The following is a 14,403-nucleotide window of genomic DNA, read 5'->3' on the forward strand; positions in this document are numbered from 1 at the left end:
AAGCTCAATGCTTCAGCTACTCTGATTCTCACATCTGGAGATTGATCTTTCAACAGTACTAGAAGAGCTGAAAATAAACAAAATGTAAATTTAAGGTGGTTGAACCAACACAGAGACATCGAAAAATGGTTACACTTTCAAGTAATTCAGTAGTTTTGAGTTTTTTACAGCAGTTGTGGGGATATATTTATCGATAATGTAAACCTTCATCTACCAAAAAGGAACCCCAACAAAGAGTCGAGTCTTATATACTAGTGAATTGGAATTGTATTTTTGTAGTAGTAGATACACTACAGTACTCCCTCCACCAGAATTATATATGTGATAGAATTCGATGAACGGATACCCCTAGTTGATTAATCGCTATTTCGTGAGAAGCCGGGAGAGCTGTATTAAGATCATCGTACTTTTTGACAGCTGATCGTGAGAGCTGTATTAAGTTCACGGTCGTGGTCCTTTTGTGTTGCCATAAGCAGTCAGGCCAAAGACGCGTATGATCGAGACTGAGTAGCAACAGCGTGAGGAGGTAGAGAATGTCACAAGTAGCAAGTCAACTGTTCAATGTGAATCATCCATCGAAGTAGGCATGTTTGTATCGAAGTGGTAGCTTCTCTCAAGGTAGGTGGGTTCACATCACGTCCGGGTCACAAACGTGGGAATAGTAGTTATTGACAATGTAAACCTTCATCTATGCATAGGTACCCTAACATAGAATCTAGTTAACATGTTTTATATACCAGTGAATTGAAATTGCATTTTTGTAGTGGTAGATACACTACAGCAGTGGTTATACTGTTCATCATAGCATCCTGTGAGTGTGGCATCCACCATTTCAAGTCTAAAATTAATTCTTAACACAACATGCCATTCGCACGAAACTTTATTTATACTCTAATACAAATTGGTTAGTAACTTAAAGTGTTTGAATCAACACAGAGACATCAAAAAATGATTACATTTTTAAGTAATTAAGTAGTTTTAAGTCACTTTTTTAAATTTTTTGTAGCAGTGGTCATCAAACTGCTTGCCATGGCATCCTGTGAAAGTGGCGTGGCACACTGTATGGTATCAAGTTCAAAATTAATTCTTAACAGAACATGCCATTCACATAAAACTTTATTTGTGATCTAACACAAACTGGTGAGTTATTTATAAGCAATCGGAGATGCACTCTTTTTCTTAGAAGACTTTACATTCAATTCAAACGCTCTCACATACACTGGTTAATTAGTTAAATGCAATCTGAGGCTCACATCTTGTAATCTTTTTATTAATAATCTTGAATGTTGGCACTGACTATTTCATTCAATCTTATTTTTTATTAAGGATTTGTACCAAAAATGAAGAGAATAAAAATATCTAAAATATACCTTGTGTAAATTACAAAACATAATCATTGCTCCGACTGCTCGACTTTTTGCAAATAAGGCACAAAGGGATTAAAAATAAAAACCAACACTTAAAGGCCACATTAAATAAAACCACACTTAATTAATCTTGTTCATCATTAAAAGGTTCATCACAATATAACTTTAAGTGCTTTTCCACTTTGATTTATTATTTAAAATGTTACTTACTCATTTTGTCTTTTTCTGAATTTGTAAATTAGTTTCATTCCTTGATTAGATCTTTAAATAGCTTTTAAGAAATTTAGATAAATCAATAATTAGAACTAAAAACATTGGCAGTTAGCCTCTCCGCAATCATTCCGCGAAGTACAAACTAAATTTCAAATAAACATCAATTAATAATGATAGTGAGAATGCATACCAGAACAGACCCTTCAAAGTTACCAAGTTATGCTTTTCAGGCGGAAGGTTCCCAAGAATATAACCTAAATATTAGAAAAGAAAAAAAATATTAGAATTGATAGAAGAGAATTATGGTTCTATAATTATATTTTTGTGTCAAAACTTTTCAAAAATAGCTAAAGAGGTGTGGGGTTAGAAAAGAAACCTAAACCAGGTTTATTTTGTAAATAAACAGTCAATTCATGGTAATTTTTTAAAAATATATATTTAAGTGAGAATAAAATTGTTGAATCAACTATTTGAATTGATAGTGAGGAAATCAATTATTTACTATTTTAAAAATATTAAGCTATCATCCCGAGCAGTTGCGTAGTTAGAGAAGCATCTGTCCCTGCGTGCAAGAGAGTCATATTTGTGATTATTCAAAATTCATTACAAATGAATTCCAGAATAAAATTAATTTTGATATTTTTCATCTCATACATAAGACTACTCCAAAGGTCTCTTTTTAGTAAGCATAAGCTTATAATTTAATATTTTTATTTAATTAGTAACATGTGAAAATTCTATTCTAACTTTTCAATGGCAATTTTTTGGATTTACGAAGTTAAATTTTGCTTTCCTTTGGATAACTATTTAAAAAATTGCACAATTTTATCGAAAAAATAAATTTGTAAGGAAATTTATTCTTATAAATTTCCTTACAAATAATTTATATATGAAAAATGAACAGTTTTTGTAACATTTTTCATACATAAATCAGGCATAATTCACACAATGAATTGTAATAGTCTGAAGAAAATTCTCATAAATTGGACCACTGGTTTGTTAGATATCATAAAACATTTTATAAAACTGTTTAAAACGTACAAAAACTGTTTAAAATAAATAAAAGTATTCTGAAACAGAGATTTACTTCCAATGAGTTTTTTTACTTGATGAGTGATGTTTGTGGGAAATGAATTTCTTGTTGTGAACGATTTTCATAGTACAGTTTAAAACTATAAACTTCAGTTCATATAACAAATAATTCATACTTCAGTTTCATACAACAAAAATAATTTTTCAGTATGTTTTTATAAGCATTCTAATATTTTCTGACTTTGATATTTAAATTATTCTGCTTGTTTTATCGTTATTGTTTTATCTTGTTTTATTCAAAATTATACTCTACAATTCAGTTTTTACAAAACCCTAAACCATAACCCAAATCCTAACTCTGTAAACCCATGGCAGTGGCATCTCTTAATTTGAATAATATTTTTCTCAAAGGTGTTCAGTTTAATGGAAACCAATAAAGTTGGAGTATTATATATCTTAGATTATAATAATGTTTTCAATTTAATAAATATTGTTTGTTTTATTTTTCTTTTTGATAAAAATAACCACCAGTCACCACAAGATTTATAAAAAATTCTAATAATATTTTCGTCCAATTCTTCACAAACAAAAATAAGGCGGTTTAAGACAAGATAAGTAATCAAGTTTATTCTGTAGTTAACCATTAAATTTAGAAAACGATTGAAAAAGGCATATTTTTTTAACATTTCATCCATTTATTTCCAAGCAAAGTATCATAGCTTAAGGGGAACACTCTCAGTTTCATATTAAAGTAAAGGAGTTAAATGGTCATAATCTTGGAAAACATAAGTGTTCAGGTAACATTTTTATGTTACCTGACAGAGTAGAGACAAAGAAATAAAGTAACGAGGTTTTACTGTATTTTGTATCAAAACTTGCTTAAAATCTATCTCATCAGTAGATACAAAAATTAAAATTTTTTTTTGTGGAATGAGAACTATCTTAAAATAATAGGGAAGGACTTCTGTCCTTTCTCCAAAATATTAACTCTAAACGTTGAAGGAGGCAAAATATCCATTTTTTTTTTGTTACGGGTTCGATCTCCGACGGTGACTGATGCACATTAAATCTGTCGAGTCACAAAGTCCTCCATGTTCTCATAACAAACCATTCCTCTGAGGGTACTGATTGGGGAGTTTCCTTATCGTCTGGATTGGTTCAAAATTATAAGGCTATGGTGTTGAATATTAGTATTCGAGAACCCAAAAATTTGGGCCGGCGGTTCAAAGACTGTTATAAAAAAATAAAAAATTTATACCAATCTTATTAGTTTAAATCAAATTGAACAACACTTATATCAATTTTTTTAATCACAAAATGGTCAGATTTAATATCAAAAGTAAGTAAAATAATTCAATGTAGTTTACATATGGGACAATAGTTACAAATAAAATGTTTCTAAAAATAATTTTAAAAATACAGTCTGATTATCCATATCCCTGATGGCCCAAAACAATTTTGTTTTCTACTAGAGTTCATATTTGTTCAGCTACACTATGACCACCACAGCCTCTGAGTGTGCAGTTCAGCACTGATTATTTATATAAAATTCTATATTCAAAATAAACCAGAATAAGAAAAATCCATCAAGACTTATGTTGAGTTTTAATCGCTAAAGTCTAAAAATCTGCCATTTGTTGAAGCGACTTATTAATTGTTTCTGATTAGTTGTTTAGTGTAATAATCATGTGATATGCTTTTTTTCCTTTCAGTTAAAGGTCTATCAAATTGGTTGTACAAATTATTTAGAATAATTTGTAAGATATAAAAGTTTCGTTATTGGAGTTTATGCATATAAATTAAATACAAACTAGAAAACCAAGTAAATAAAGTGAAACATAGAAAATTTATTACCAAGCACTAGTTCAACATAATCTAAAGTATATCCATCCAGCTGCATCATTTCCGCAGCTTCCGACTTCTTTTCTCTGTAACTGCACATTGCAAAAGTATACTGTGGATAACTTGTACAGGGGGCATAGCCAAATCTTGCAACAAAAAATAAGCACCATTAAAAATATTTTTAAGCACTATATACGTTAACAAAATGCAAAATAATTTTCAAAGACTTTACATGATCATGATAAAATAACTAGTTTTTGTCAAAGAACTCTTTTCTTAATTATATTAGCCATTAAAAAATGATTCACAGATTTTTCGGTCCGATTTCAGAGGGTAGAAAATAAAGCATGAAATTGAGAATATCTTACAAAACGCAGTAGAGTTGCACATAATAATGCAATAATTTCACCGAACCCAACTCAGTACACAACCATGCGAACTCCCAAGTATTTCACCAAACCTGTAAAATTATAAGCACTTTCATGCGCTATGGATCAACCGTACATTAAAATAGATTGGGATTGAATGAATTGTGAAAACGCTGAATTGAACAATGTGAAAAATCATGCTTTTGCATATTACGTGGTGAAAATTGACATGGTAAAAAAAAAATTCTTTTGGAAAAGGGAAAATTAAGCACTTTTTAAAAACACCCAATGAAAAAAGCACCTTTAAAGGGCTTTTAAAAAACGAAAATAAGCACCTTTTAAAAATGCTATGCACCATGTTGTAATATTAAAAATAAGTTTAATAAATTGAAAAAAGATTATAGCTAAACAAGGTCTAAATATTTTGCATGATATTTTTTTTTAGCAAACATCTATATTTCTATTGAATTGATACAGATGCTAGTATAACATATAGATAAAACAGACTGTAAATAATATACTATATATAGCAAGAATTTAAAATCACTTTGGGGGGAATAAAACAAATGTAATTTTGAACATAACATACACACAAGTCATTATATTAATAATAAAAATGAAAAGATATTTTTTGTTTTAGTTTTCCTTTTGTTTTTCAAAACTCACATTTGAAAAATATTACAACTAAATACTAATCTCCTAAATTATTCATAAATTGAAAATCAAATAATTAGACAATAGCAAGTTCTTTCAAATCTGAAACAGTCTAAATTATTATTTTAGACCAGAATAGTTAAAAAAAAAAGAGTTTTATGTAATTTTCTTAATGATATATGACTGTATTGGTGATATTTAGACAACATTCCCATCTAATTGTCAAAATTTACATGAAATCTTCATAAAAAATTTAATGAAGTGAATTAGAATTAATGAAACTGAATTATTGAATAATGCATATTACATTTGTGATTGTATTGTTATTAAAATATAAATACTATTTTCGAATATGTTAGATCAAATTTTAGGTTACAGGAAATGTATAAAATTAGATAAAATATCAAAATATATCCATTTAACATATCTGTTTCAATTTTTATAACAAATTANTTTGTGTGATTGTATTGCTATTAAAATATAAATACTATTTTCGAATATGTTAGATTAAATTTTAGGTTACAGGAGGAAATATATAAAATTAGATAAAATATCAAAATATATCCATTTTACATATCTGTTTCAATTTTTATAACAAATTATCTATTTTGTTACTTCAGAATATCAGTAATGTATTTTTAACATAATAAAATCTATTGTAGAACAATATTTTACAGATAACTAAAACTTAACAAGCTTTGTTTTCTTTAAAATATATCCATAAAATATGAAGAATGATTATTCAAATTTTGTGAATATGTGTACTTTTCACTAAGCTGAAATTTAAATCACATTTATATGAATCTAGATATACTATATGTATGATAGGTAAATTGAAATTGAATTGCGGTATATGTTTCTTAAATTGGAACAACATGAATAGCAAATGATACAAAATGCACAAACTAACAAGACGTAAATCACAATGTGTGATAAGAGTTAGCTAAGAGTTTTCATGTGAATTTTAAACATTATGAGGAAAACTGCAATTTGTGATTCAAAAGAATTTAATATAGAACAGCTATGTGTGATTCTTAAATCATTTTGATGAGAATTGCGAGTGCTAATTCTTAGATCTCTCTTTTGTGAATCGCAATGCGTGATTTGTAAACTACAATATATTCTTTATAGTATTCCTTAGGCATTGGGAAAGGAATTAAAAAAGCCAACTGTGCATCTCCAAGAAAACGTACTGCTCACCGCATACTCTGTGACCTTACTACTAAAACAAAAGAAATAGCCTAGTAACAAAATTTCTGATGAAACAAAAAAGGCTTGTAATAAATTTCTACAGATCTGATAAACTTTCTTACCAGACTTCTGGTAGAGCTAAGTGTATGATTGTCAGAGAAAATAAACAGAAAGCCCACAAAGCCACCTTGATGGAAGCATATCAAGTATCAAAACAGATGCACCCAAACATAAAAATTCGCAAATCTAAGTTTGCTGTACTACGACCTATCCATATTTTATGTGTAGGTAAAACACCATATAAAATGTGTAGGTGCTATTCACGAAAATGTGAATTTACTATTAAAATCACAGTTGTTTGCCTAATAACTACATAGAATTGTTAAATATAGTGACTTGTAAAAAAAAAATTTAAAGTATTATTTTTTTATTTTTCTTCAAATATATTACTAAGTTTATAGATAAGAAAAATTAGAACACTAATGTTTAAATAAATATTACTACATTCGCTGTTAACATAACATGTCCAAATACATGTGCGACCCTTCGTTAGTCAACCTGCTGTGCAAGTGGCCCTTCATTCAAAAAGGTTGTGCACCCCTAGTTTACACAATTCAAGATCCAAACAAAAAAAGGTTTTCCTCAATTTCAAACAATTTTCGTCCAAAAACTTGGATCAAATAAGGAGGCCTTAAAACCAAGGAATGGCACAACTATAGAAACAAACTGTACAAGTATGGGTCTATATCCTCCTTCACACTGAATTTGTTACAAAAACTTGTTTAAGATACAGTAATACATAAACATTCAGAATCATATACATATCCAAACATATTCAGAGCTCAGCATTAAAACAAAACTTACACTTTCCGTCAAACTGCAGCCATTTTAGAGGAAGGAGCTTTTGTAAGCTTTTCGTAAAATGTGTGAATAAGTGGTTCACTCTCACTATGTAGAACCATTAAAAGGAGGGTTTGAAGTACATTCTGCATCTGAAAAAAAGATTCAGCATCAATAAAATGAATGACAAACAAATTGATCACTGACATAGGCTCAAACTTTAAAGGCTATCAGGAAAGAATTTGATAAGTAGAAACACAAGGTTAGCAGAAAATAATTGGTTCGGACCCATTGTTTTTTATCTCGATAATTTCTTCAAAAATATTTTCTTAATTTACCATGTTATGTGAGTATACCTCATGATTAAATGTAAAAGGCAACATTAAGCTTTGGTCCAAACAATAGTAAGCGCTGACAGAAGGTCAAGAATTATTTTTATACTATTAAATGTAAAATTACGCTTAAGAGGACCTCATACCACATGGGAAACTTTTCATTGCAAATTCTCTTTCACCTTAATAACTAATTTAAATAAATGAAAAAGTGAGTTCAGACAAACCTAGAATAAGTAATAAAGTTTCAAATACTGGTAAAAAAGTATTAAACTTATCAAAATGAAAATAAATTATGAGAAGATAACTTCTGCTTATGCAATGGTTACTTCCAATAATTGGTTTGCATTTTGAAATTTAGAAAAAAAATTTCAGTAATTTAAACGTGATAACTTACTCTAGGTTTGTCTGAACTCAATGTTTCTACATTTTAAATTAGTTATGAAGATGAAAGAGAACTTTCAATGAAAAGTTTCCTTAAGGGTATAGCATTCTCTTAAGTCATTTTTCAAAACAAAATATAAATGCAGGAAAAATGTACATACCCAAAATAATAAGTGTAATGTTAGTGAAAATAGAAAATCTGGCATTCCATGCAATCTAAATTAATTTTCGAATTAAAATTTAAAATGTTTCAAATAAACGATGCGTAAATTTTTATTCATTAATGTATTGGTTTCAATTTAAGTTCTTAAAAACTTTTTACTTACTTCTATTTTATATTATTTCTCATAATATGCAGTGGTTAATCGTTGAAACAATTTAATAGAATTAGTGAGTTCAAAGAATTTTTTAAATTTTTTTTAATGGCGGGCACTTGGAACTACAGTGCCCGTTGCTAATAAAATCACCGGATATAAAATCAGCCGCTTTATAAAATCAAATCGGCAAGAAATGAATCGTTACAATATTAATACATGTTAAAAACATCCTTTAATAAAATCAATGCCGCTGCTTTTTAAAATCAAAATTTTGACTACATAATAAATCAAAAGTGCAATAGTTCAGCTTTTTTTTGTTCTTATATAGAAAATTTTATTTTTTCGAAGTTTAAAGATTTTTTTAGAAGAAGCAACACTTACTCACAAACCTGTGAAACAGGTGTGGTTAGCACTTTCCTGTGATGTACATAGTGTAAGAGTTAAGGAAAAATGTGGGTGATAAGCAGGGAGTTCATTGAAATCAATTTATCAATGTCAATTCCTTGACTTGAATGAAGTTTGGAGAAACCTATCTCACTCAAGAGGGGGTCGAATTCTAATCTTACTTTTTATTGAATGAATCATAGAAGGGAGAGAAGTTTCTTTTGTCATCTATCTTAACAGAGAACATGAATAGATTTCCAAAAACTGTCTGTGCCCATGTTCCATTTTAAGCCGTTTGAGTAAATTATAGTTTGAGTTAGGGCACATATCATTTTTAAGTTCGTTTGGTGTTAAATTTTATCAGCATACCAAAAAGGAAGGATTTGAGTCTTAAAGATAAATTCGAAGTGTTGCAAAACTATGATAAGCTTCCTAAATGTAGTCAACGTGAAGCTTCAATTAAATTTGGGATTTCCCAAACTGCTCTTTTCAATATTCTGAAACAAAGGATAAATATTTCCCAGGAAATAAAAAAGAATGGAAATCTGTCAAGAAAGCGTAAGTGTGAAGGAAAATCGGAGGAAATTGAAATGGCTCTGTTAAATGCACATGAACGAAGAATTCCAATTTCCCGTGGAATTTTATTTCACACAGTACAGGACTTTGCTAACTTATTTGGTGATTCTTATTTTAAAGCTACAGATGGGTGACTAACCCGATGGAAAGACCGTAATATTGTCTTTCATAAATTGCATGGTGAAAAGAAAGATGCTGATTTTAGCTCTGCTGCCGATTGGGTAAATGACGTGTGGCCAACACTCATCAAAGACTATAAACCAGAGCAAATTTTCAACACAGATGAAACAGGATTATTTTTCTGAGCACTTCCTGAACACACACTGCTGTTTAAAAATGAATTGACAGGTGGATGTAAAAAAATTAGAGGAAAGACTAACCATGCTGCTAACATGACAGGAACTGAGAGAAAAAAACTTTTAGTGATAGGAAACAGTTTAAAACCTTGATGTTTCAAAGGAGTAAAACACCTGCCCACCAGTTATGCCAACAGCTATAACGCATTGATGACATCCAGCATCTTCACAAAATTTCTTCTTGAATGGGACAAGGAGCTGAAAAATGAAAAGGATGTCTTACTTTTAGACAATTGTTCTGCGCACCCTGCTGATGAGGACTTGTGTTTGAAAAACATTAAATTTGTGTCTTTGCCACCCAACACTACAGCTATTATTCAACCCCTTGATCAGGTAATCATAAGATCATTCAAGTTTCATTTCAGAAAAATGGTTGTTCGAAAAATCATTTGTGACATAAACTGTGACAGCTCTTTGGAACTCTTAACTGGTCACATTCACACACAAAGGAGAAGGACATAGAACACAGATAGAGAGAATGAAACAGCCATGCCTTGCCCGGGATTCAAACCCAGAACCTTTCTGATGTAAGGTTAGTTCCCTGCCCCTACACAGGCTGGTTGGCTGAGTTCAAAGAAATTAATACCAATAATTTATTTTTAGACTACAGTATTTTTTTACTACTTATACTAAGTTTATGACTTTAAAAAAAAAAGCTTCATATTGCTTTAAAAACAATTATATTATCTATAAAAAAAAATTTAAAACACGAGACTAAAATTAATGCTAACGTACCATAAAACATTATAAAAAGTAAAGAATAATTTATAGAAAGTAAAAATAATGAGATGCAATTATGATGATAATTATAAACGCAATCTTTTCCCTTAAATGAAAAAAAAATGGTTTAAAGAAAAAATTATAAGTTCGAATTTAATTTGAGTCTATTTTAATAATTCTTTAAAGAAAACACTATCATATAATCATTTGTTATTTCAGAAAAATAAAACCATGTGTGGACAGTCAGGGATCTGTTTAGAAGAAATTTGGGTCTGTTAATGGACCCTTCATATCTTTTCATAAAAACGGACCCTTCACAAAATATTTTAACTTAAAAACGGACCCTTCACAAAATGATTTTTCTTCTAATCGGACCCTTCACAAATTTGTTTATCTTCATTATTGTTTTGTTAATCGAATAAACCCTTTTCTGGGCAGAAAACAAGAAAGATGGATGTAAACGAATTAAGTTTTGTCTTCGGCAGACGATTCTTCCATTATTCGTCCGAAATGAATATTCTGCGTTCAGCAGTATAGGCTAAATACCAAATATTTGTATGTTGCATCTCTAATTTAGAAGCAGCAATTGTTGTTTATTTTTTAAAATTTAATTTTTTTAATTATAATTTTACAGTGTTGAGCATAATCTTGTATGTCTTTACAATTTAAAAACTCATTGAAAAAGTTTACTTTTGCAATAACGGACCCTATTTGCACAAATTCATAAAAGCGGACCCTGATTGAAAGAATGTGAGTAATTTTTTCACAATTTCACGAAAAACGGACCTTTCACAAAATGTCTGAACAGACCCCTGACAGTGGTCTTTTTTACTCTGAATTATGCGTACATGTGTAGGCATTACAGGGGTCTGTCCAGACATTTTGTGAAAGCTCCTGTTTTTGTAAAATTTTGAAAAAAACAACTCATAATTTGTGAATATAAAATAAGCATTAAGTCACATTCTTTCAACCAGGGTCCTGCTATTGTGAGTACAAAGAGGGACCAGTTATTGCAAAAATCGCTAAAAACCTTTGCAAGAAGTTTCTAAATAGTAAATAGATACAAGATTCAGTTCAACAATTGCTGCAACTAAATCAGAGANTGTTTGAAAATAATTATATTCTCTCAACCAGGGTCCTGCTATTGTGAATTTGTGCAAAGAGGGACCAATTATTGCAAAAATCGCTAAAAACCTTTTCAAGAAGTTTCTAAATAGTAAATAGATACAAGATTCAGTTCAACAATTGCTGCAACTAAATCAGAGATGCAACATACAAATATTTGGTATTTAGCCTATACTGCTCAACTCAGAATATTCATATCAAACGAATAATGGAAACAAAATTACTCTCACTTTTAATAATTTCAATTGGTATATTTTAAATAATGCAACTTAGTAACATATCACTTTTAATGTGTTACGTATTAAGTAAATTTAAACAATTCCTAAATTTATAATATTTTATTTAAAAAATTGCCAGAAATTAATTTTTATTTATATAATATTCTATTAATTAATTTTATGAATAAATATAAATTGATCAATTATTTATTTATAAAAAAAAATATGATTTAATATTAATAAGAATGCACACACGAAAAGTAGAAATATTCTCTTAAAATACCACATTTGGAATTTTAACTTAGGAAAACTTAGTTTGTCTCGAACTGTCTTTCACCTCTCCCAGGAAGAGTTTATTTGATTAACAAAACAATAATGAAAATAAATAAATTTGTGAGGGGTCCGATTAAAGATAAATTAGTTTGTGAAGGGTCCTTAACATAACCAAATTTCTTCTAAACATTAACCTTGAACCGGTAGATGGATTTATGATTTTAAAGAGTGCAGAGCTCTTGGAATTGTATCTTTATTTTGATTGCCTATCTGTGTCTTCCTTATTAAATGTGTTTGTGAACATCTCGTACTTGTTTTACTTATATGTGGACCTGCAATGAAAAAATCAGGTAGATATTTACTTATTAAGATAGATTTGGAGCTGGCCACATGCAGCCATTATTCTTTAAAGAAAACTCCCAATCATACAATCCTTCGTTTTTTCCCAGAAAAATAATGCAGCAACTTTACTAGCTTCATTAGCATCATGAAGTCATAATTCGCAACAGCCAATCAAATCTTCTAAATCAGCCAGAAATCCTTCATCTGAATTCTCCTCTCAAATACTGCCTCCAAGATTATTCAAATAGAAAAAGAGATTTAATAGATAGCAGAAAAAGAGATTTAATCTTTTAATTCAGTAATACCCTTAGAGTTGGTTTTTAAAACTGATCGTTTAGAAATCAAGTGCTTTTTCAATATCTGGAACACTCAAATAACATTTGGAATAATAGGGTTAAGGTTAGATTTTTATAACCAGTTACCATAACATGATAAAATTAGGCTTTAAGTGGTAAAAAAAAGAGAAAAATAATGAAAACCTGTCAAAAATTNGGTAAAACGGCAAATTTATTGAAAACTACAAGGTACATATTGTTACGAAATTCGAAATTATTCCAGTTTCGATAAGAAAAGAGAAGATCTAAGCATATGCGACAGAAGATGAAGTGGAGTCTCGCCCCGAACACATTGATTGTCTGCAGTGCTCCACGCGCTTGGCAGACACCAAGACACTAGGCCCGGTTAGAAACGGTGGCGTTAAAAACCACGTGAGAGAGCTCGGGAACAAAACAGAAAGAACAAGAAAGATCCGCTGGTGTTTTATATAAAGGGCCGCCGGCAGTTTTGGACAAATTTAAGGACCTATCAAGTTTTTCAAGGACCTAAGACGTTTTTCAAGCACTTTCAAGGACCTAAATTCAGCAAAAAAAAATTCAAGGACTTTCAAGGACTCTCAAGGACCGTGGGAACCCTGCCTTAGAGTTGGTTTTTAAAACTGATCGTTTAGGAATCAAGTGCTTTTTCAATATCTGGAACACTCAAATAACATTTGGAATAATATGGTTAAGGTTAGATTTTAATAACTGGTTTTACCATAACATGATAAAATTAGGCTTTAAGTGGTAAAAAAAAGAGAAAAATAATGAAAACCTGTCAAAAATTACATCCGTTCATTGATCTGCATGTTTACTACTTACAGTTGATACAAGAAAATAATATACATATTTCATAGTTAATACTTGTTTGTTCACTAAAACTAGATAAACTGACTAGCACCAATATAAAAATATTCCTAAGTAATTCTACCCCAATATTTTGTCTTGAAAATAGATCCATCACAATATTTTTTGTTTTAAAACCTAGTTTTCTTTTAAAATTTAATTTCAATACTTTAAGCACTTAATTTTACAGCAAAATTTAGTAAATATCGATAATTGCATAAAATATTTAACAGACCTCTCAAAAGACATGAGTGTCATTTGACTTGTAAACTACTATATCATTTATTATAAAAAAAATAACAGCAAGGTTCGTTACAATTGTTACAAACGATTCACATTTCTTAAACTTTAATATGAAATTAAATTAATAATATAATTTGATTTCATATTAAAGTCGAATGAATTAATAAAAATCACCCAGATACAATAATTAGAAGAAATATGAGAGAAACAGTTCTATACCCACATGCTGATTGCAGAATACATAAAAAATTTAAACTCAACCTGCTCTGCATCAGTTGCATCATTAAAAGTAGGAGCACTCATCCTAATTCGGAATTATATTTATTTGGAAAGTTAATTTCCTATATTTATTTCAGAAAGACAAAATAATAATTAGAATCTTGAATCAGAAAGAGATCAAATTTTTTGTTTTGCTACGTTTCTTGCTGCTGCATATATCTGTGCAATTTAAAACAAGCTTGAAACT

The 14,403-nt window shown here is 29.6% G+C and overlaps 1 long non-coding RNA gene across 13 annotated transcripts; it reads right to left on the bottom strand.

The window, feature by feature from the left end:
- Nucleotides 1-14,367, bottom strand: LOC107454057 (uncharacterized). 13 transcript variants are annotated; one of them, XR_011636012.1, is made up of 6 exons: nt 14,199-14,367; nt 9,979-10,054; nt 7,532-7,659; nt 4,467-4,600; nt 1,771-1,834; nt 1-67 (listed from the first exon to the last, which is right to left on the bottom strand). It is a non-coding gene; the product is annotated as an uncharacterized lncRNA (long non-coding RNA). The 13 variants fall into 13 exon arrangements; XR_011636008.1 differs by having other exon boundaries at nt 9,945-10,054; XR_011636011.1 differs by having other exon boundaries at nt 14,161-14,367.
- Nucleotides 14,368-14,403: the final 36 nt, after the last annotated feature.

The sequence above is a fragment of the Parasteatoda tepidariorum genome, unplaced genomic scaffold, assembly GCF_043381705.1.
Source record: "Parasteatoda tepidariorum isolate YZ-2023 unplaced genomic scaffold, CAS_Ptep_4.0 HiC_scaffold_57485, whole genome shotgun sequence".
Classification (NCBI taxonomy): domain Eukaryota; kingdom Metazoa; phylum Arthropoda; class Arachnida; order Araneae; family Theridiidae; genus Parasteatoda; species Parasteatoda tepidariorum.